The 21,048-nt window shown below is 45.0% G+C and overlaps 1 protein-coding gene across 5 annotated transcripts in view; it reads left to right on the forward strand.

The window, feature by feature from the left end:
- Positions 1-21,048, forward strand: part of DISP1 (dispatched RND transporter family member 1) — a 335,526-nt gene that overhangs the window by 146,444 nt on the left and 168,034 nt on the right. The gene's annotated exons all lie outside the window — the stretch shown is intronic.

Consider the following 21,048-nt stretch of genomic DNA (forward strand, 5'->3'; position numbering starts at 1 on the left):
TGAAGATGCGCTAGCTTAAAAGGAGGCGGTAGCGGTTAGCGCGTACAGCATTTTAGCGTTCACTAAAACCGCTAGCGCACCTTTATAAAAGGAGCCCTAAATAACCAGGAGGATTAAGATCATTATGTCAGTGCCTGATCTGCCATTAGCTCAACTCATGTATGAGGAGCTATTTTTGGGCAGAATTCTGCACAAAAAATTTCAAAAATCTGTGCAAATAAAATTTCAAATTCTGGAAGTTTATTTGACAACATTTAAATAATTTTTTTTTACTAATTCTCCAGAATTTTAGTACAATTCAATATTTTCATTGTAGTATAAAGAAATTAAAAAAATATATAAAATACTCAAGTATTTTCATTAAATTATACAAGAGAAAACAAAGAGCCTTCAATTGTTTCTTGCTTAGTGGCTTTCTTCTTTCAGAAGGTATCAAATTGAACAGTGAAAAACTCTGCATCTCTGGAGTTCGAGACAGCATTTATACAAATGAAGCCCAGGCTACATTGTGAATCAAAATAAACCACAGATACAAGTCCCGCCAGCCAGCATCGTTCTCACCCCTGTGCCCCACCCAGCCAGCATCATTCTCACCCCTGTCTCCCTCCCAGCCAGCATCATTCTCACCCCTGTCCCCCACCCAGCCAGCATCGTTCTCACCCCTGTCTCCCACCCAGCCAGCATCATTCTCACCCCTGTCCCCCACCCAGCCAGCATCGTTCTCACCCCTGTCTCCCACCCAGCCAGCATCATTCTCACCCCTGTCCCCCACCCAGCCAGCATCGTTCTCACCCCTGTCTCCCACCCAGCCAGCATCGTTCTCACCCCTGTCCCCCACCCAGCCAGCATCGTTCTCACCCCTGTCTCCCACCCAGCCAGCATCGTTCTCACCCCTGTCCCCCACCCAGCCAGCATCGTTCTCACCCCTGTCCCCCACCCAGCCAGCATCGTTCTCACCCCTGTCCCCCACCCAGCCAGCATCGTTCTCACCCCTGTCTCCCACCCAGCCAGCATCGTTCTCACCCCTGTCCCCCACCCAGCCAGCATCGTTCTCACCCCTGTCCCCCACCCAGCCAGCATCGTTCTCACCCCTGTCCCCCACCCACCCAGCATCGTTCTCACCCCTGTCCCCCACCCAGCCAGCATCGTTCTCACCCCTGTCCCCCACCCAGCCAGCATCGTTCTCACCCCTGTCCCCCACCCAGCCAGCATCGTTCTCACCCCTGTCCCCCACCCAGCCAGCATCGTTCTCACCCCTGTCTCCCACCCAGCCAGCATCGTTCTCACCCCTGTCCCCCACCCAGCCACCATCGTTCTCACCCCTGTCTCCCACCCAGCCAGCATCGTTCTCACCCCTGTCCCCCACCCAGCCAGCATCGTTCTCACCCCTGTCTCCCACCCAGCCAGCATCGTTCTCACCCCTGTCTCCCACCCAGCCAGCATCTCTCTCACCCCTGTCCCCCAACCAACCAGCATCTCACTCCTGTCCTCGTCCCACCCCTCAGCCAGCAGGTAGTAACAGAGTCAGAGGTCCATTCATGTATCTTTATTTTCCAACACTCCTCTGTGATGTCATACAGATGCGCCTGTGCCTGTCTGCTTTCTTCTCACAGCATGACTGAGCTGAGACTAGATTGTTTCCAGCTTCATACAACACAAAACAATACACATAGTAAGTGTGGCTAAATGAGTTCCCATACAAACAAAAAACAGCAGAGGAGACGAAGAGGCAAAACAGTCTGTGGCATTGACGGATAGACAGCCATGGTACTATTTGATTAGTTACCAAATTAACTTATATAATCAGGGAATCCATTTAAATGTAATAAACCTGTGTGCACTATATTATTAAACTAGTCACAGGACAAAAAATATTTATAATGTAAAAAAATTTAAATAATTAAATAATGTGATGTGAAGTGCTCAGCCCACCAACCGAAGTGCTCATATGTTCAAAGCAAAGGGTGCCATAGGGACCGTCATAGCGCTCTCACTTTCCCAATCCGCCAAATAGCATTTTTTCGTCCTTTAAACAATCTTATAAAAGTATCTTAAAACACTTATCTTTCAAGACTCTTCACCTGGCAGTTTTGGCTCCCCTTTGCCTGAACAGGTTATACATCCACTCCCGAAGCTTGTCCCATTTAGCAGGCTCCTCATCTCGAATTTTGCTATCATGCTTCGTCAAGAGGGGACGCTGAAAAGAATATAATATGTGTATAAAATCACCACATACTCAAGCTTGTTAAAACCACTGCCATCCACATTCACTCTAACACATTCATCCACACTTTTAAACAAACACGCAACCATTTAAATAAATTTAATACTTTATTCAGCTTCATTTCCTGGAGGACTAGAAAACCACTGCCTGTTTCTTACAAACTTACCCTCACTCATAAACTGCCTGTGCACTGGCATCATCACTGAAACTGAAAGGCGATTGGACAAACTGCCTAGTATGTATGTTATACTCCTATCACCCCTGACATTTTAAAGTTGAAACCAATTGATTTCAGCATTAAGTCCATATGGAATCAAAGTCTGCCATTCAAATATAAATTTTTGTTCCCTCACTAGCAATTGTTGGCACATATCACCATCTGATAGATTTTTAATCTGGATAAGTACTGTATATTTTACATCTTTCTCCGTGTGTCTCAATTCCTGTCAGTGAGCCACTAGTGGAGCCTGCAGTCTCTCTCTCCGGATATTACTCAAATGTTCCACAATTTGTAATTTAACTGCTCTCTTAGTGTAACCTATGTAATATTTATTACATGAATAGATTACAATATACCACCACTGCAGAGTTAGTTTGTACTAGTCCTCAAATAATATATTCTTCCAGTGCTTTGAGGTGTGTGTGTGTATATATATATATATATATATATATATATATATATATATATGAAAGACCAGGTAGACTCCTTAATCAGAAAGGGATTCTTTACTCTCTGGAAACTCAGATCCATTAAAGCTTACTTCGATACATCGGCATTCAGAACCCTAGTCAAATCCCTCGTACTAAGTCTACTTGACTACTGTAACATCGCTTATTTAGCAATTTCCCAAAAGAATATGCAACGTTTACAATTGATGCTGAGGAAGTTTGACCACGTGACACCCTACTACCGGCAGCTGCATTGGCTGCCAATGGCGGCAAGCGTAAAGTTTAAATTTGCCTGCTTCTGCTTTAAAGCACTACACAGACTTGCCCCTAAATACATAACTGACCTTTTCTTCTTTTCAGCCAACAGACACAAGAGAAGCTCACATTCCAATTTCGTTTTCCCCCCAGTTCGAGGTTGTAAACTGAAAAAACACCATGAACACCTTCTCTCACACCAAGCAGGTTCATGGGGTAAAGACCTAGAACAATTGCTTTCACCCACTACTTATGGGGAATTTAGGAAACGTCTAAAAACACACTTGTTCCTAAAGCATCTAGACAACTGATCCTCTCTTCTCTCTCCCCTCTATAGCGATTAACTTGTCCTTTTGATCACTCTCTCCTCAACAATGAATTTCCTGTCCTATTAATTCTCTTTCTTCCTCCCCTCTTAAAGTCAATTCAATTTGTTACCTTTGCTTAATCTTCTGTAAACCGCATAGAACTTCACGGTATTGCGGTATATAAGCTGCTATTATTATTATTATTATTATATATATATACATCATATATATATGTATATATATACACATCATATATATATGTATGTATATATATATGATGTATATATGTACATCATATATATATATATTTATATGTATATATCATATATACATTATATATACCGTGTTTCCCCGATGATAAGGCAGGGCCTTCAAATAAGACAGCCCCCCCTTTTTAGAAAAAATTGTAAAATAAGGCACCCCCCCCCCCCCGCAAATAAGCCACCCACCGATACCTGCGCTTACCCGAATCGGGTGGTACGGTGGGTGACTCCGTGTGGTCCCTCCGTCTACCGCGGGGGTCGGCAACCCGCGGCTCCAGAGCCGCATGCGGCTCTTTTCCACCTTTGCTCCGGTAGTGTGTCACGCAGGCATGCAACTTACAAGTCCGGCGTCGCGGCGGGAAATAGCCATGCTGAGCAGTGAGCTCAGCACGTACACAGATGAAAGCCTTGCTTGCTGATTGGTCCGGCGGCCGTGCCGTGCCGCCGGACCAATCAGCAAGCAAGACTTTCATCTGTGTAGTGCTGAGCTCACTGCTCAGCATGGCTATTTCCCGCCGCGACGCCGGACTTGTAAGGTGCACGCCTGAAAAAGAAATCATCCTGGCCGGGGTCGGTGTCATGCTCCGGAGATCTACAGCCTTCCTATCTCCCTCTCCCTTCTACCTGCTTCCGGCCACATCCCCTGCTCCGCGGCTCTCTTCGGCAACTCAGCAGCAGCGATCGACACAAGCTTCTGACGTCGGGGCCTACCCTCTGCGAGTCCCGCTTGTTTCAACTTCCTTTTTCCACAAAGGCGGGACTCGTAGAGGGAAGGCCTCGATGTCGGTAGCTTGTCTTGATCACCGCTGCTGACAAGTTGCTGAAGAGAGCCGCGGAGCAGGGGGGTGTTGCCAGGTGCAGGTAGAAGGGGGAGGGCCAGATGCAGGACTCGTGGGTGAGGGAGGAGAAGAGAGAGAGAAAGAGAGAGGGGAGGGAAACAAAAGGAAATATTTCATACTGGGCTGGGCCGGAGTGGAGGGAGGGTGGAAAGATTCTAGCTACAGGGTGCAGTAACAAAGGAAAAGGGGGGGAAAGCTGAAAATGGAGATAGTGACACAAAGAAGAGAAAGGGTAAGCAGGACCTACTGAATAAGGATAGAGATACAGAGGGGACATGAAAGGGTAAATAAGGCATCCCCCCGAAAATAAGCCCTAGAGCATATTTTGGCCTTCCAAAAAAAATAAGACAGTGTCTTACCATCGGGGAAACACGGTATATACTTCTACATATGCTTCTACATCCCAGTACTATATATATATATATATATATATATATATATATATATACACACACACCTCAAAGCACTGGAAGAATATATACCGGTAATCCTGAATCAACACTTGTTTACGGTATACACATTTGCCACATGGGTGATGCGGTTCCCTAGGAAGAGAGAACTGATGGGATCCCCTATATTTCAGCATCTCACCCAGATTTCTACCCTGATGAAACGCAAACTTCGGAGTCTGCCTTAAATGAGAATGAACACCTAATATAGGCCAAATTTCCTGATGACATCTCACAATTTACAACTTTGCACTGAATATGGCAAGACACAGACTAAAAGATTTTCCCTCTGTCGTGAAGTGGAGTTTAACAACCATTCCCTTTGACAATATTTGGCCCATTTCCAAGCCCTTTTAACTACCTTCTCTGGGTAACCCTGCTAGAGAAACTTGCTATATACGGTAATATCTGTGCCTGATACTGAAACTCATGATCATCAGAACACAGTCTCCTAATTCTCATGAATTGACCTATGGGTATACTATCTCGCAACACTCTGGGATGGTAGCTCTGATATTGTAATAATGTGTTTCTATCTGAAGTATTCCTATAAAGTATCATGTTAAATTGATTTTCTGACATATGAATCTCTGTCCAAAAAATATATTTTGTGAGAGTCATAACAATATGTAAATTTAATATTGGGATCACACTCATTCAATTCCTGTATAAATTCCTGTAATTGATCATTTTTGTGCCCCCCCATACATTTATATAGGCATCATAAACATTGAAAGATATGCTAAAAGTTTACAGTGGCTTGTTAAACTTTGATCCTTATTTTTTTGGCATTATTTACTGGCGTTGAAAAACAAAACCATCTTTTTCATTGGGTTTGACTTTGAAACATGCTCTTTCTAATAGAGTTGGTTCAAAATTTTTTCTAGATGACTCTTTCATGCATTGGTTGAAAATACCCTATTTTTGACTTTTTTTGAAAAATCACAAAATTTAAAGTGAAATTGTAAAGTAACACGGTTAACTTATAAGTTGAAATTGTATATTTGAGAACAAAGTCATGTCACAAAATCAGCAAATTTTATGGTGATATAGCTTCATTATTAAGGAGCCACAGAAGGCTAAACTTTGAAATATTTTAGTGTGTCCATTTTCTCGGCCCACTTTGGAGAGTTTTTACATACACTAGTTTAAAAAAATGAAAATCCACATTTGTTCCATTGAATAGATCATTAAAAAGTTGTATAAGATCACCAAGGGCTCCTTTTACGAAGGTGCGCTAGCGTTTTTAGCGCAGCACCAGATTAGTGCACGCTAGCCAAAAAACTACCACCTGCTCAAGAGGAGGCGGTAGTGGCTAGCGCACATGGCATTTTAGCGCACGCTATTCCACGCGTTAAGGCCCTAACGCGCCTTCGTAAAAGGAGCCCTAAGTTTCATTAGTTTTGCTTTTATCACCAAGGGAAATATTTTGCCTCAATGTTGCAAATATTTTGCAGGGATACTGTACATGGTCGTGGTATGGTGTCCAATCTAATCTGATTAGCTTTTTTGACTGGGTTACTAGACAACTGGATGCCGGAGAGTCACTGGACGTGGTATATTTGGACTTCAGTAAAGCGTTTGAGAGCGTCCCTCATCGAAGATTACTGAACAAGCTGAAATCGATAGGATTAGGAGACACTCTAACTACATGGGTTGGGGATTGGCTGAGCGGTAGACTTCAGAAGGTGGTGGTGAACGGTACCCCATCTGAAGCATCGGACGTGATCAGTGGAGTGCCGCAGGGCTCGGTCCTGGGCCCGATTCTATTTAACTTATTCATAAGAGATATGACGCAAGGACTTAGAGGAAGGGTATCACTATTCGCCGATGACGCCAAACTTTGCAACATAGTAGGCAAAAGCTTATTACCTGATAATATGACACACGACCTACTGTTGCTGGAACAATGGTCAACTACTTGGCAGCTAGGCTTCAATGCTAAAAAATGCAAGATAATGCACCTGGGTAAGAGAAACCCACGTAGAACTTATGTACTAAATGGTGAGACCTTGGTTAGGACCACGGCGGAACGCGACCTAGGGGTGATCATTAGTGAGGACATGAAGGTTGCCAATCAAGTGGAGAAGGCTTCCTCCAGGGCAAGACAAATGATGGGGTGTATCCGCAGAGGTTTCGTCAGCAGGAGACCTGAAGTTATGATGCTGTTGTACAGAGCCATGGTGAGGCCTCACTTGGAGTACTGTGTTCAGTTTTGGAGACCACACTACCGAAAGGACGTGCTGAGGATTGAGTCGGTTCAGCGAACGGCCACCAGGATGGTCTTGGGGCTCAAGGATCTCGCGTATGAAGAAAGATTAAAAAAATTGCGGCTGTACTCACTTGAGGAAAGAAGAGAACGGGGAGATATGATTGAAACATATAAGTACATCACGGGACGCATCGAGTCTGAAGATATCATCTTCTGGCTCATGGGACCCTCGACCACCAGAGGGCATCTGCTGAAAATCAGGGGAGGGAAGTTTCATGGCGACTCCAGGAAGTACTTCTTTACCGAAAGAGTAGTGGATCATTGGAACAGACTCCCACTACAGGTGATAAAGGCCAGCAGCATGACGGATTTTAAGAGAAAATGGGATACTCACATGGGATCTTTAAGGGAGTAAATTCAGGGGAGGGGATACTTGGAATGGGCAGACTTGGTGGGCTATAGCGCTTTTCTGCTGCTTTTTTCTATGTTTCTATGTTTCTAAACAAAGAACTATATTTCCACAAGTATTCCACTGGTGGATCTTAAACTTTACGAGAATTTGGTAGGGTCATATAAGATTCAGCACACAAAGTTTAATCAAAATCCGTGATGGCGAGGTGGGAAGCCCTAGACCACTTGACACGGAATGAATGATCTGATAGTGAACTTGAATGTTCACTGGCTTCCAGTAAATGTATACTTTTTAAAAGTCATGCATACATTTAACTGTTAACAACTTAGAAATAATGTGACATATCCTGTTTGGCATATTTTGCCTGTGGATGAAATGTCTCTAAATTAAAATATATACACTCCTAAATTACATCCAAATATCTACAGATAAATATTCTTTAAAAAAATGGAGATAGGCAATATGAGATGAAGCGGGTTTACTTACTTTCTCTGATGAAGCTTTGTTGCGAAACAGGGAACCCTGTTCCAGCGGCGAAGAGTGTGTAGCCGCTGTGTAGTTGGTTCACGATCCACTGTGCGGGTTTGGTCCTGCTTCTACATCCCAGTACTACTACGAAGATCATTGAGAATTCTACATTTATAAAGATAAGTGTGATTTTTTTGGATATAATATAACAGCTTATGATAGCGTTTAAGGTTTTTTTCCACTTATCTTAGAGTTTTTGAACATTGATGTATCTGCTTGTATCAAAGTTGATATTTTGAGAGCAGTTTGTCTATGTTTGGCACCCCTATTAGATACTGAGGTCTTTTCTCCATTTTTTTAAAGCATATTTATCTATAGTACTGGGTAGATATTTGGATGTAATTTAGGAGAGTATATATTGACATCCTTTCTTGTTTGAGAGTATTTTTTTTTTTCTAAATTCAAATATACATGTAATTTAGTGCCAGACAGATCTCTTTAAGTTGTATATCAGCGTCATTATAAATCTAAATTTGCATCACCAAGATGGTTCACAGGGACAGGAGAGAACAGAGAGAGCTGGAGTTAGAAATGATGGGGAAAGGATAGAAAGGAAGGAAGATAGCAGTATGTTCTGGTATACTTATGCAGGATGGGTGTGCGTTTGTGTATGTTTCTGTTTATGGCTGACTGGCTGATCAAGGGCACAGTTAAGGTGATCAGTCAGTGTTAATTCAGGTTTTAATTCATCTGACACACATCTAATTCACCATACTGACCGAAGACCAAACTTATAGATCTTGCTGGCGAGCAAATTGAAAGGCAAAGTGGATCTTCTGATGTATTACATTGTTTTGGGATGGATTTTCTTGGTTTTATTTTAGGAGAGAGTATTTCTTGTTCAGTTTTGTCTTGTAGCTTAGCCCAGTGGAGATGGGAAATTTCTCTATCCTTATGCATTTTTCACAGTAGCCAAGCAATCATGCTTGTACAGAAATGTGCTTCCGATACAAAGAAAAAGTCTCCCAAAAATTAGGAGGAAAAAAAAATACAAAGAAGGAAATAGCATCATGCTTTCCAAAACCCTATAATATATACTTTTTGATGGCCTCCAGTAGATTTAGGAGGGACATTCAAAACCACTTTCTTATAGTTAATAAAGATTAGCTGAGCAGGGTCATAAAAGACATACTTCACAGATCGATAACTAATAACACATTTACATGGATATTGAAGAAAAAAGTCCCCAGCTGTAAAACCCCAGGGTGTAACAATAGAATCTGCCTCCTCTTAGTTTGCTTGGAAACATCTGGAAGAATTCTGTTAACTTTATTCATAAAGGGAACATCAGGATGTTTGAAAAACAAACCCAAATGCAATAACCAATCTCTATTAGAGTTTAAAATTCAGTCACTATCAATGCAGTGGAGCCATTTGGAGTAGAGAGTTGTGCGGGGACAGAAATCCCACCCGTCCCCACCCGTCCCCGCCAAAGTCCCACCCGTCCCCACCCGTCCCCGTGAAGACTCCCACCCGTCCCCACCCGTCCCCGCGAGGAATCCCTCCGTCCCCACCCGTCCCCGCGAGGAATCCCCTCCGTCCCCGCCCGTCCCTGCAAGGAATCCCCTACGTCCCCGCCTGTCCCTATAAACTACAGAAATAGTTATTTCATTTAATTATGCTACTGAATTAAAGGCTCTGGTAGAAACCCATTTAAAAATAAGCAAAAAGACTTTATTAATTTGGAAATATTAATTGGGAAGAATACATACTTTGTAAACGGGTTTCTACCAGAGCCTCTAATGTTTATAAATTTTTATCAACACAATATACTACTTTATCCTTAAGCAAAAAAAAAAAAAAAGAATTTTTTTCCTACCTTTATTGCCTGGTTTCTGCTTTCTTCATGTTCTCATTCAATTCCTTCCATCCACTGCCTCTCTTCTCTCTGTGTCTTCCATTTGCTCTGTTACTGTGCCTCTCCCTTTCTCCCCTCTCCCAAATTGGTCTGGCACCCATCTTTTTCCCTCCGCTCCCCCCATAGTCTGGCACCTCTGTCTTCTTCCCTGCCAGCGTCTTCTTCCCATTCCCTCTTCCCCATTTCCTTTCAGTGTCCTTCTCCCCCCTCTGCCTTCCCCATGTCCTTTCAGCGGCCTTCTCCCCCCTCTGTCTTCCCCAGTGCTTTCAGGGTCCTTCCCCCCCCCCTTCCTCCCGTTTACCCCATGTCCTTTCAGCGTTCTTATAACACTCTCCCATCTCCCAGGATTTATTAAACAAATCTGCAAGAGGTCTCGCAAGAACTTCTGAGTGGGGGGCAAAGATGTTTCAGGCCCAAAAATCAGCACAAGACCTGGTCCCATTATTGAAATATCCAGGCTATAAATGGAGCTCTCATCTTTGCTTCTGACGTGACTCCATGGGTCCCTCACACAGAGGCTACCAGGGCTCAGAGAGAAAAGCTGCAGATGACCCTTCTTCCTCTTAATCATTGTAAACTCAAGAAAAAGTACCGTATTTTCACGCATATAACGCGCGCGTTATACGCGTTTTTACCTACCGCGCATACCCCTCGCGCGTTATACGCGTGAGCGCGGTATACAAAAGTTTTTCTACATAGTTCCCACCCCGCCCGACGCCCGATTCACCCCCCCCATCAGGACCGCTCACACCCCCACCCCGAACGACCGCTCGCACGCGCCCGCACCCGCATCCACGATCGGAGCAAGAGGGAGCCCAAGCCCTCTTGCCCGGCCGACTCCCCACTCCCCGACAATATCGGGCCAGGAGGGAGCCCAAACCCTCCTGGCCACGGCGACCCCCTACCCCCACCCCGCACTACATTACGGGCAGGAGGGATCCCAGGCCCTCCTGCACTCGACGCAAACCCCCCTCCCTCCAACGACCGCCCCCCCCAAGAACCTCTGACCGCCCCCCCAGCCGACCCGCGATCCCCCTGGCCGACCCCCACGACACCCCCACCCCCCTTCCCCGTACCTTTGGAAGTTGGCCGGACAGACGGGAGCCAAACCCGCCTGTCCGGCAGGCAGCCAACGACGGAATGAGGCCGGATTGGCCCATCCGTCCCAAAGCTCCGCCTACTGGTGGGGCCTAAGGCGCGTGGGCCAATCAGAATAGGCCCTGGAGCCTTAGGTCCCACCTGGGGGCGTGGCCTGAGGCACATGGGCCCAACCCGACCATGTGCCTCAGGCAGCGCCCCCAGGTGGGACCTAAGGCTCCAGGGCCTATTCTGATTGGCCCACGCGCCTTAGGCCCCACCAGTAGGCGGAGCTTTGGGACGGATGGGCCAATCCGGCCTCATTCCGTTGTTGGCTGCCTGCCGGACAGGCGGGTTTGGCTCCCGTCTGTCCGGCCAACTTCCAAAGGTATGGGGAAGGGGGGTGGGGGTGTCATGGGGGTCGGCCAGGGGGGTCGCGGGTCGGCTGGGGGGGCGGTCGGAGGTTCTTGGGGGGGGCGGTCGTTGGAGGGAGGGGGGTTTGCGTCGAGGGCAGGAGGGCCTGGGATCCCTCCTGCCCGTAATGTAGTGCGGGGTGGGGGTAGGGGGTCGCCGTGGCCAGGAGGGTTTGGGCTCCCTCCTGGCCCGATATTGTCGGGGAGTTGGGGAGTCGGCCGGGCAAGAGGGCTTGGGCTCCCTCTTGCTCCGATCGTGGATGCGGGTGCGGGTGGGAGCGCGTGCGAGCGGTCGTTCGGGGTGGGGGTGCGAGCGGTCCTGCGAGGGGGGGTGGTGAATCGAACGTCGGGGGGGAGGGCATCAGGTTTTCAGGGTGGGGACAGGACTTCAAGGGGGAGAGGAGAGTCGGGGCGGGTGAAAGGAGAGTCGGGGTGGCCAGAGGAGAGTCGGGGCGGGTGAAAGGAGAGTTGGGCAGCATGCGCGGTATACGTGTGTGCGCGGTATATAAAAATTTCTGTACATAAAGTTGTGTTTTTCGCGCGCTATACCCGTGTGTGCGTTTTACACGGGTGCGCGTTATCTATGTGAAAATACGGTAAGCATAGTTTTTGCCAGCTTGGCTCCAACTGTACTTTTATTTTTGATATAAACTGCATTGAGCTGATCATTCTGAAGGAAGGTAATATCTAAGTGTAAAATGTGATCTGGGCTTGCATAGCTGCACATTTGTGTTCTGTTACATATAAAATTGAATAAGCAATGTTCATTCATCAAATGAAAATTGTGTAACTTTTCTACATTAAGGGCTCCTTTTACAAAGGCGCGCTAGCGGTTAAACGCGTGTAATAGCACGCGCTAAACCGCCAGACGAGCAAGCCGCTACCGCCTCCTCTTGAGCAGGCGGTAGTTTTTGGCCAGCGCAGGGGTTAGCGCATGATGAAAAGTCGCACGGGTTAACCCCGCTAGCGTGGCTTTGTAAAAGGAGCCCTAAGAATACACACTATGGGGCTCACAATCGAAAGAGAAAAACGTCCAAAAACCGGCCTAAGTCGGCACTTGGACGAACATTGTCCAAATACGTCCAAGTGCCGATACTAAAAACGGGTTTTGGATGTATTTCTAAACGACCTAGGCCATCATAGTACCGCTGAATGACCAAAGCTAAACAGGGCGTTTCAGGAGGAGTGTCGAGGGTGGGAGTTGGGCGGGACGTGGGCAGGTTTAGACTTAGTCGTACAGCATGTATAACCAAAAGTTATACAGCCCAGGATCGATGGAACTTGGATGTTGTGACTTAGACCATGTAAAACATGGTCTAAGTCACAAAAACCCACCTAAAGTCACCAGATAAGCACTGCAAACACATAAAACAGACCCCCACACACTACCCCAGTGATCACCAACCCCCCCCCCTAAAAATCATAATCATACCTTTAAAATTCAGCCTCCAGACCATCATCACCTGGCAGCCAGGCACAGGAAAGCCTAGTCGTCCAGGCCAGAGGCAGCTTAAGTCATCTTGGGGGTGGGTTAGAGACCCATAGAGAGTAGTACCCATGCCCATAAGCCCCTGTAATCACTGCATTGATACTTAAACATGTGCACTCCCCCTATACACCCCAAAACCCTTTTTTACTGGCTTATAAGTGGCTCCTGCAGGCAAAAGGGCTATTGGGATGGTAGATAAGTGGATCTAGGGGATTCTGGAGGTGGTTGGGGGGGGCTCACTATGACCTATAAGGGAGCTGTAGTGAGGAGAAGACATGGCACCCTTTTTGTGAAGTTCACAGCAGTGCCCTGTAAGGTACCCCACTATTTAGACCAGTGTTTTTCAACCGCTGTTCCACGGCACACTAGTGTGCCGCGAGATGTTGCATGGTGTGCCGCAGGGCCGCCGGGCCCGGAGCTGACAGGGGGCCCGAGGCAGGGGCGCCAGTAGCTCGCCAAGGCAAAGTGAGTCAATCACCCAGGACTCACTTTGTCTTGGCGATCTAATCTATCGAGCCGACAAGTCTTCTTCTCCCCGACGTCAATTCTGTAGTTGGAGAGGAAGTTCGGGCCAGCCAATCGCTGCCTGGCTGGGCGGAACTTCCTCTCCGATTGCACAATTGACGTCAGGGAGAGCATGCGTCCGCGTCGGCTTTGAGGCCTGTTATCCATTGGTGGGTCCTGTTCCCCGATGGCAGCGGCAGTGACAGTGGCTTGGGGAACGGCAGGGAGAAAGAAAGAAAGGGGGCAGGCAGGGAAACGGAAGGAAAGAAGAGAAACAGAAAAAAAGAAAGAAAGGTCAGGGAGAGAGGAAGAAAAAGTTGGGGGAGGGAATGAGGTGTGGAGGAGAGAAAGCATACAGGCTGATAGAAGGGAAGAAAGATTGGATGCACAGTCAGAAGAAGAAAGTGCAACCAGAAATCACCAGACAAGGTAGGAAAAATGATTTTATTTTAAATTTAGCAAAGTGGAGGCAGTATTACCACAGTTTTCAAAGGAATTTGCCCAAATAACTTAATAGTTAACTGGGTAAATTCCCAGAGATGAAAACTTCCCTTCACTTACTATGCACAGTTCTGAATTTATATCTGCTGTCTATATTTTACAATATGGTCCCCTTTTACTAAACCGCAATAGTGGTTTTTAGCACAGGGATCCTATGAGCGTCAAGAGCAGCGCTGGACATTCAGCGAGCTCCCTGCGCTAAAAACTGCTATTGTGGTTTAATAAAAAGGATGGAGGGTATATTTGTCTATTTTTGTATGCTATAAAAACCAAATACAGAGAGAGACTGAGAGCTGTTGACGAAGAGCTACGTGTGTGTCTTTCTTCGATTCCAGCCAGAATATCAGCTTTGTGTTCAGCCAAACAGGCCCAGGTTTCGCACTGAATAAAGTATTTTATAATTTTTATAATTTTTATTTCGTAATAAAGTAATTATAAAATACTTTCTTTGTGTTTATTTGATTCCTATTCAAGAGAATTACTTTATATATAGTCAATATAAGCAGAGAGTTAAATTTTTTAACATTTTCTAATGGCGGTGTGCCTCGTGATTTTTTTCATGAAACAAGTGTGCATTTGCCCAAAAAAGGTTGAAAAACACTGATTTAGACGCCATGTCTGGGTGTTCAGTCTATCACTTTGCAGACCCCTCCCACGTCCAACAGGGCTTGTTCTAGGCGTTTTTGACTTGGACGAAAAGGTGGTATAAAGATGGACGATTTAGCGACTTGGACGATCAGATCGGCAGGATGTATTTTTGGACGTATTTTTCGAAAATGTGTCCTATACTGTTTTTTTTTTACTTTGGACGACTTGCAACTTAGATGAAAACGGACTTAGTCGTCCCTTTCGATTATGCCCCTCCACGGCTACAGTAGTGGAACATGCACAGAAAGAGGGCAGAAGTTTATGCCCATGCCCCCCAATGAAAGATTGACCTTATTTTTCCATTTGTCTAAGGCTCAGTTGAATACAGATTTTTGTCATCCCGTAACGGCTGTTGATGAATGAGGTTTTAAGCCATTAAAGAAAACCACTGCTTGAAATGAAGCCTAAAATTAAAGCAAGATGACAGGGACTCTTTCCCCTCCCCCCCCCACAGCATTATGTTTGTGTTCTCGGTATTATATTGCAGCAATTTAAATAAAGGCAATGCTGTGCAGCTTTTCCTGCTTTCTATTCTTGGGCTGAGTGCACCCTTTTACAATAAGACATAATGTTTGGTTTTCTTACAATAGCACTATTTTTTTTTTATTATAACAGGCTGTCCTGCCTTTAGCTTATATGAAATAACACAAATACCTCTCTCATTTCAAGGATATGTTGAACAATATATGTGCCAAATGGAATTCTGTACTATAGTGTAGAAAAAGAGGAGGTGTTTTGCAGTTGTGGTTACCATTATGTTGTTGAAATATACAGCTGCTTTCCACAATGCCATTTTGTGTGAACTGAAAAACATAAGGGTTGCATGAAGTAGAAGTAATCTATTCCTCCGTTCCTAGCAATCTGTTCAACCTGCCCATTCTCCCCGCTTGCTTCATAACCATCGTTGTGTTTGTCTGTAAGTTTTTCCAAAAGTTTTGTATGCCCCAGATAGTGTGTGGCTCTCTTTAGTCCAGCAGTTCTTAACCAGTAGTGTGTCAAGAGCAGCTGGGAGGTATGTCATTGGCCTAACACCTGGAACAGTTGGTCCACCAGGACATGTTGTGCAGTGTGCTAGGCCAGACCCATCTTGAAACTTATGATGATATCACTGATCCCAGAATGGTGGTCCAGCATATACCAAGTTCTAGAGGACCCTCAGCAGGCTGTAGTGAAGAAGATATCTAAGATGCTGAAACCTGAGGGTTGTTGAAGAATTCTACCAGTAATTGTTCACCTCTTCCCCTCCTTGTGCTGGTGCCTAAACTGGATGAGATCAGCTGATTTTGCATCGGTTTCCAAAGGAGAGAGTCATTTCCAATCGGAAGCATACCCAATATAAAGGATCAATGAACTTATAGAAAGGCTGGGAGGAGGAGGAGCCCAGTTCATCTCAACACTAGATCTAACTAAAGTGTACTGCAGGTAACCCTCACTCCAGTTGCCAAAGAGAAGACGGTCTTTTTGATGCCCAGTTCACTATACTGCCTGCAACATTTTAGTGCCTGGTCAATGGCCATCATGGGGCTCCAGCAACATTTTACTGCTATAACTGCATGGTGGTTAGAAGACCACATACTAGATCATAATTTACAGCAAGGATTGGAGGACCCACCTTAATCAAGTATAAGCAGTACTGGACAGTTTAAGGATAGCTGGGAGAACAAGAAGTCCATTACTTAAGGTAATCTGGGCCAGATTTTCTAATATCACTGGTAAAATCCATTGGGTCGCTGTAGTGCTAGCAAATTGTCCAATTTCAAAACTATGATCAATGTTGAAACAATTTTACATGCAAATGAGTTTCATGGAGATCTTCCCCAATCCCATCTGTCACTGGAAAAGCGACTGACACATGCGCAGAGCTGTCAGGGGAAGCCCGAACAGCATGACTTTTTTAAAGTTTTAATGGGAACAGATTGTGTATGTGTAACACATGCATATCATCTATGTCCATTAAAAAAAAAGCTGCTGTTCAGTGCTTTTTTTTTTTTTTAATGCTACTGGCACCTCCAGACCTGTCTCTGTGCATGTAATTCCAGCAGTCATTGATTATATCAAGTAGAACTATTTCAGTACTATGGAATCTCGTGAAACCTGATTTGGTGTTAAGGTGATCAGTCAGTGTTAATTCAGGTTTTAATTCATCTGACACACATCTAATTCACCATACTGACCCAAGACCAAACTTGTAGATCTTGCTGGCGAGCAAATTGAAAGGCAAAGTGGATCTTCTGATGTATTACATTGTTTTGGGATGGATTTTCTTGGTTTTATTTTAGGAGAGAGTATTTCTTGTTCAGTTTTGTCTTGTAGCTTAGCCCAGTGGAGATGGGAAATTTCTCTATCCTTATGCATTTTTCACAGTAGCCAAGCAATCATGCTTGTACAGAAATGTGCTTCCGATACAAAGAAAAAGTCTCCCAAAAATTAGGAGGAAAAAAAAATACAAAGAAGGAAATAGCATCATGCTTTCCAAAACCCTATAATATATACTTTTTGATGGCCTCCAGTAGATTTAGGAGGGACATTCAAAACCACTTTCTTATAGTTAATAAAGATTAGCTCAGTATGATTTTGATTTCAATTTTGATCAATGAATTAAGCTAGCTGTTTTAAGACTACTTTCTCTAAGAGCTTGGATAAGGATGGTTTCTTCAGTAGGGGTTTAATCGCTGATGATTTCCAGGATTTCGCAGTGAGGCATTAATTAGAGGTAGAATTGAGTTTAGGAAAGAATCTTTCACAAATTTTTAGAGAGAGAGAGGGCAAGTTTTGAAGGCAGATGTAATGGGGTAGAGTGTGTCTAGTGCTGTTTCTAGTTCATCTTACGAGATTTCACTGATATGATCAAGGGTTGTGGAAGGAGTTTTTATGCAGGGTGTCAACTCAGGTATTTTCCTTCCAGATGTGATTATCTACTTGTCTAGATTCTTATGAATGTTATTGATCTTGTCCTGGAAGAAGGAAGACAGGGCTTCTGAGTCTACCTCATGAATCGGTTGGGGGGTGTTCCCTGATGCAGTTGAAATAAGCTCTTGGTTAGAGAAAAAAGGCCCTTTGATCTGTTTGTACCTGTCTCTTCTGGCACTGGGTTGGGTTTCTTGAGTCGGCTGTCCTGCTGAACACTGAAGCTGCACTTTTTGGGGGAGAGGGGAGAGAGAGGAGGAGGAGACAGGGAGCTGCCAGACAATAAGCAGGGTCTGCTCCCCCCTCTCTCCTCCCCATTTCCCTTTGACATCTGTTCCTCTCTCCCCTTCCCCTTCCCCTCTCTCTCTCTGCTTCCATCCAGCATCTGCTCCTCCCTCTCTCTCCACTACCCTTTGGCATCTTCTCCCCTCTCTCTCCTCTCCACTTCCTTCCAACGTCCGTTCCCTCTCTCTCTCCTCCCCACTTCCATGTGGCTTCTGCTCACCTCTCCCTCCCCACTTCCATGTGGCATCTGCTCCCTTCTCTCTCCTCTTCATTTCCCTTTGGCATCTGTTCCTTTCTCCCCTCCCCTTCGGTACCACTCGACCTCTTCCCCTTGTCAGCCATCTCCCTCTCTTCCTGTCACCTTCGCGGACACTTTTTAGAATCAAGATTTTCGCTCCGAGAGGCCCGGATGCCACAGCTTTCTTACAGGTTGCACGTAACTTCCTGTTTCTGCATGGGTGGCTCACGTCAGAGGAGAAGTTTCAGAGCAATTGTGCACGACCTGTGAGAAGACTGTGGCGTCGAGGCCACTCGGAGAGAGAAAACTCTGAAAAGTGAAGGTGAAGGGAAAGGAAATGGCCAGACCGTGGCAATCGGGAGGGAGGAGGGAGGTGGCTGCTGGACCACGTGATTGCGAGGAAGGCTGCTGACCAGGATGGGTGGGAAGGGAGGAAATGCATGGCAGATACTTCACTGCGGGGACAAGGCCATTCACCACTCCACAGGATGGCCCATACCTGCAGCTGCCAATCTTTTGTTTTGCCCAATTCCTGAGGGCTAGCTACGGGTAACAGTCACCATGTCTTTCTCTATACTTACATTTCATCCAGACCTTGTTTTTATTATTTGCGTAAGATCTGTTCAGTTTGTCCCTATATTGATATACCTTGTTGTGAATCTCTCATTTATGCGTTGGCTACCTCAAAGTTGGATTATTGTAATATTGTCCTTTACATAGGTATCTATTAAGAAATTCCAGACTGTACAAAACACTGCTATTAGAATTCTTACTAGTGCTCATAGGTATGACCATATTTCTTCTCTTTTAAAAGAGTTTTTTTATTGGCTTCCTGTAAAATTTCACTTAATGCATAACCTTATCCCTGTCATTTTTTGTGTCTGCCTAAATACTTGGCTAAACTTGTGCTTTATAAACTGTCCTGTAATTTGTATTCATTGACTTCTCATCAACTTGTTCTCCCTTCAATTCATCTGGTTAGGTTGGTATCAACTCGTAATTTGACCTTTTTTGCTTTTGTTCCAACCTTGTGGAACTCACTTCCAAATGAGTTATGCTGTGAGCTTTCTTGTTCTAAGTTTAGGGCCTTAGTGAAGACCTTTTTGGATTGGCATTTTCTTAGATTTTTATTTTTTTTAAAAAAAGAAATATGACCTTTAGTTTATTTTTATGTTTAGAATTTTTTTTACTGAATCTTTTACTTTTGTATTTGTATTTTAAGCTTGTAATTTTGAAGTGGAAAATTACCACACAGTAACTAATAGACTTTTCTTCTTTTTTTGCTTTTCTGATCTCATAATATTGGCATTCCTTTCTCACTTTGTTTTTGTAAACCGCATTGATGTTGAAACGAAGAGCAGTATATAAATAATAAACATGATTCACAAGTAAGAAAGCTTATTAGAATCATCTCAAGATTTATTACACCTGGGAGTGAGACAGACTATTAACAGGGGAAGCAAAGATCTGTTTGCCTCAAGAAAGAAAAAATGTGCATGGTAACAGAGGTCAGAAAATTGATATAATGTCTTACAACTACAATAGATCAGTGTATTGACATTCTGGGATTAATGGCAGCATCTGTATCATCTGCAAAACTACACATCAAACAGTGCAAAGGAACCTTTTTAAAACTGATCTCTGCTCAGGAAAGTTTATGGTTTTAGATCACATGGTCTAGAGCAGGGGTAGGTAATTCCGGTCCTTGAGAGCCGGAGCCAGGTTAGGTTTTCAGGATATCCACAATGAATATGTATGAGATGGATTTGCATGCACTGCCTCCTTGAGATGCGAATCTATCACATGCATATTTATTGTGGATATCCTGAAAACCTGACCTGGCTCTGGCTCTCGAGGACCGGAATTCCCTACCACTGGTCTAGAGAATAGAGAAGTCACATAGATATCCAGCTTAAAAAGAAGGGAATGGATATATTTCCAAGATGATGTGGTTGCACTTCCTTCTGACTGTGCATCCAATATTTCTTTCTGCCTCCTGCATGCTTCTTCTCCAGACCTCATTCCATTCCCCAACCAACATCCCTCTCTGTTCCTCCATGAGTCCAACTTTTTTTTTTTTCTCTCTCTCTCCCTGCCTGCCCCCCCCCCACTGAAGCCACCGCTGCTGATTTCTCCGTGACTCCCCACCCCATCCCCTAAGCCGACCCTAACACCTGACACATTCCATTCCCCCCAACTGTTTCTTCCAATTTCCCTACCTGCCCCCCTCTGAAGCCACCACCACCGATTCCTCCCTGCCCCACCCACAAAGCCGACCCTGCCACACAACACACTACATTCCCACCCCTGCACCGCTGCCACAGCAACAGGGACAGGCCAGGCACGTGTAGCAACTGCACGCTGCCAGCACACAAGCTTTTCCCCAATGTCAATTCTGACGTCGGAAAGAAGGTTCCAGGCCAGCCAGGCAGTGATTGACTGGCCTGGAATCTTCTCTCCGACGTCAGAATTGATGTCGGGGGAAGGCTTGTGAGCTGGCCGCATGCAGTTGCTACACGTGCCTGGCCCGTCTCTGTTGCTGTGGCAGCGCAGGGGTGAGTGGGAATGGAATATGGGTGGCAGGGTTGGCTTCAGGGGTGGGGCAGAGAGGAATCGGCGGTGGCTTCAGCAGGGAGGAGGGCAGGCAGGGTGAGATCCCAGGAGGTGGCCAGCCCGCATACCAGAGGTTGAGAAAGACCAACCTACAGAGCCTCGCTGCTGTGATCTCGGGGGGAGTAGGGAGAGAGAGATGAGAGTATTAATGAAAGCATTTATTGGTATATCAGGTTTGAGGATAAAAGCGATTTATGTGTGCTTTATACGTTTTCAGGTGTTTTATTATGTGCTTTTTAAATTATAGTCTAGTTGTATTTTGTAAGCAATATCTGGTTTTATTTCAAGGAAGATAAATTAGTCATAAAGCAAATGCAGGGATGAAGTAGCTTGAAAAGGAAGAAGCTTAGTGATAT

This window comes from Geotrypetes seraphini, chromosome 3 (genome assembly GCF_902459505.1).
Source record: "Geotrypetes seraphini chromosome 3, aGeoSer1.1, whole genome shotgun sequence".
NCBI lineage: Eukaryota > Metazoa > Chordata > Amphibia > Gymnophiona > Dermophiidae > Geotrypetes > Geotrypetes seraphini.